Raw genomic sequence first — 3,955 nt, 5'->3', positions numbered from 1 at the left:
GTTACATGACTGTGTTTATGAAATTTGTCCACTGTAAAGTGAAACTTCACACACAGAAGGGGAAAGAAACAAGATCTCCTGAGCATATGGGGAATGAGGGGGGGCAGTGAGTGGAGAGGGAGTTAGGAGAAAGAGAAGAGGAGGAGAGGAGAACATGTGGGGCCAGGAAGATTGATTTGGGGGATGAATAGACAAGAGAAAAAAAGAAATATCATAATAGAGGGAGCCATTATAGGTTTGAAGAGAAAACTGGCACCAGGGAAATGTCCAGAGACCTACAAGACTGACCCCATCTAACAATGTTGAGTAATAGTGGAAAGGCTACCATAAATGCCTTTCCATGTTGATGAGATTGATAACTAACTTATATGCCATCATAGAGCCCTCATCTAGTAGCTTATAGAAACAATAGCAGACACCCACAGATAAACACTGAGCTGAACTCCTGGAATGCAGTTGCAGAGAGGGAGAAGTGACAAGAAAATGGGAACAAGACCAGGCTACAGAAAGCCACAGAGACAAGGAATAAACAAGGAGGAGCTAACGGGCCCCCAGTTAGGAGGCCTGGTCAGTCTAAGGGACCTCAGACAGTGAAACCAGGATGTGTTCCTGGTGCACAAAAGGACTTTGGGAGCACATTTTCCATGGAGGGATACTCCCTTAAGCCAGAGGCAGGAGGGAGGGCCTAGACCCTACTCCAAATGACTTGACAGATTTTGTCAATCCCTCCTAGAAGGCCTCACCCTTCCTGTGTAATGGAATGGAATGGGAAGGAGTCTGGGGGCATGGGAGGGAAGGAGAGAGGGAGAGGGAACTGGGATCAATGTGTAAATATTTACAGTCCCATCATAGGAACTGGACTTCCATCATCTAGCCTCCAAGTATTATATGTTAATAATGTGTAAGCATGCTTCTAACATTGCTAAAAGTAAAGCAGCAAACTCCAATGTCATAAGAATTTCTTAGTAAATATTAAGGGATTGCTTGTGACTCATTTCATGATGACCCTCAGTAACCTGTGAACTTGGAGAAACACTTGAAGTAAATTCAGCCCTTACTATTCATGTTTAAATTGTCAGAGTTCATAATTTCACAATATTTTAAGTACTTTTGTAAACCACAGGATATGTGAGAAATTTGGGATTGGTTGAAAGAGCTGGAGGTCATATCCAGGGTCGTTCTAAGTATACCATCAGCTTGTACTGAGGTTCTAAAGGAGCTCAATGAGGTGACCAAGCAGCTTCATGGCTTTACCTCGACAGAATCACCCTACTGGTTGTTCATTTTTGGAATGTGGAAAATCTTATACCTCCCTCAAGTTAACTTTCCCACAGCTCCCGAGAATACCTTGCTTAGTAATTCACATTGAATAAAGACAAATGAGAATTCTGATGGCCTGCTACATGTGGCAGGGGTTGATTTTTTAAAATGATGACTCATAGACTTCATAAAATAGGTCCAAAGCAGAAGGGAAGACTGGAAGGTAGGCATGCTTGTTTGCCATGAAACTGAATGACTTTCATTCCTCAGTACTGAGGGAAATGAAGAGATGAATATGTCTTTATATAACTTTTGAGTGGAGCTGCGTCAGATTTTTCCATCATTGTGACAAACACCTGAGAGTTTAACAGTTCAATGGGAGGAATGATTTCTCTTGGCTCATTCTATCAGAAGTTTTGTCATGGGGTTGGCTCAGGTCTGTTGCTATGGGAATGAGGAAAGGCAATACCATGGTGGTGAAAGCATGTGGCAGACGATGCTTTGAGGAATGCTGGGTTGTAAGAAGCAGTTCCTGCTTAGACGGTCTAGAGACCTGATAGGAGACAAAATGGGTAAAGTAAGACATCTCTGGAAAGGGTCTCTCAGTCAGCACAAAATGGTTGTCAGCAGATATCCAGAGAACCCCAAAGTAAACAGTGATGTAATCTGTCATGTTACTTTTTCCAGCAGAATGCCACTTTTATTTGGGTTTATTTGTATAAATGTGACCTCCAGATCAGAGACAAGAGACTTAGCCTGAGCTTTGGTTTTAGCCATTGCCTTCCCAGCCTGCCTGTATGTCTGTCTGTAGGCCTATGTGCCTGCCTTTGTGTGTTTGGTGTGGCAGTCTGCATGTGTGTCTCTACCAGCATGTATTTGGCCAGTGTGTGTTGGTCATGTGTGGGGGTACCTGCAGGCCATTGCTTACCCAGCATCCTGTTCTAGCAAATAAATTGTGTCCCATTTTCAGGGAGCTTCTCAGAGTTTGTCCAGCCCATGTCATCCACCAGTTTCCTGGCACTGGACCTAGCTATCATGTCTCATGATAGCTAGGAAGCAGAAAGATATTTTACAAAGGGGCCAAAGCTAAAATATTTTTCTGTAAGTATGCCCAAGAGTTATCCATCTCCTTCAAATTTTTAAAATGTTCAACACCTTCCAAAATGGTACCACCAAGTGAGAAGTCTTTAACACATGTGAGTTGTGGGAGCATTTCATATTCAAACATTAACATAGGAATCATAGACTCAAGTCAGCCTTGTATCCACTGGTTACTACAGAATATCTGGGTGACTATAAAATATTCTCCCAGTTACCTCTTGTTTTTCTAGCTTCTGTTTCCCTTTAGTGTCTTGATCAAAATACCAGCTTTGTTCAACAGGTGACCTTTTCATATACTCTTGCAACTCCTCAGAAAGAAGGCTTTGAAAATTATGCTCACAATGTAACATGAAGCATATACAGTGGGAACCTACACATAAGCATGTACGCATTGGAAGTGGACATTGCTTCTAAAAAGTGAAGTAGATTACTATGCACTAAATTGCAATGATGTGAAGTTTCATGAGCAAAATATTTCAGCTATGAAATGTAGTCTAAGATATCAGGGAAAAATTACCACTCAGATATGATGATACAAACACCTGCCTCGTTCTCTTTAAGTGAGGAATATGGATCCTCTGAGCATTGTTTCACAAGGATATCACTTATTGGCAGATGGTATTCTGAATTCTTGCCACTGGGAAATGCTGACTGCACTCCCATTCTGATCTATTATTTTGTGTAGTATATGTATTATTACCATGTGGAAATATTGGATCTATTACAGCGCTTTCCCAAAAGAAATTTTAAGAGGCAGTTGCTCTTTAGAAAGTCAGTGCATGTATATTTTGATGCAGATTTTTGGACACCTTCTTGAATTCTTTATCTTTTGTTTTGTTTTGTTTTGAAACATTTTGATGGGAAGAATCCCAACAGTTTTTACTTATGTGACTCCTGTCTGCCAATATGAAAATGGTGCTGTTTCAAATCTATTCACTCAGAATAATAACTTTAAATCCATTTCATAATTCAATTCAACATTTATGTTTTATGAAAAACTACTTATAATTGATATTCATTCATGATGTTGTCACTCAGTTTAAGTTATTGAATTGCCAAGTTTGCTAGGATATTTAAAATTACAGAACGTGTGAGTGGCTCTTGCCAGAATCTCCTGATCTTTTGAACATGAAAAGGATAACCATCTCTTTCCTTAAAGTGGGAAAACTCATGTTGATAAGTGTTATTTACTCTAAGAACCTGTGGAACCATCCATTCCTGTAGGTTTCATATAGATATCTATCTAATTCAATGGAACCTTTTGGTGGAGCATACAGAGTTTGTTGTCCTTAGTAATTCATACACCCATTGGTGTGCTAGAGTTGGTTTTCTGTTTAACTTTCCATGTCAGGGTCTAGTGGCATCATCTTAGTAGCTAACATAAAAATAGATAGCTATTGAATCAGATAAACATTCCAAATTGGAACTGTGAGACTCTCCTACTGAGAAAGGTTTATTTTCATGTTACTGTGTAGGTCTGGCCACGTAGGAATGACCTCTTGACTTATAAACAGCAGGTAGTGTTGCATCACAATATGTCCCTAATGTGTGTGTGACAACCTCTGTGTGCTTTGTGTTCTCTGATGATGGTGCT

Source organism: Phodopus roborovskii, unplaced genomic scaffold (assembly GCF_943737965.1).
Source record: "Phodopus roborovskii unplaced genomic scaffold, PHOROB, whole genome shotgun sequence".
Taxonomy (NCBI): domain Eukaryota; kingdom Metazoa; phylum Chordata; class Mammalia; order Rodentia; family Cricetidae; genus Phodopus; species Phodopus roborovskii.
This window is presented reverse-complemented; position numbering follows the sequence as displayed.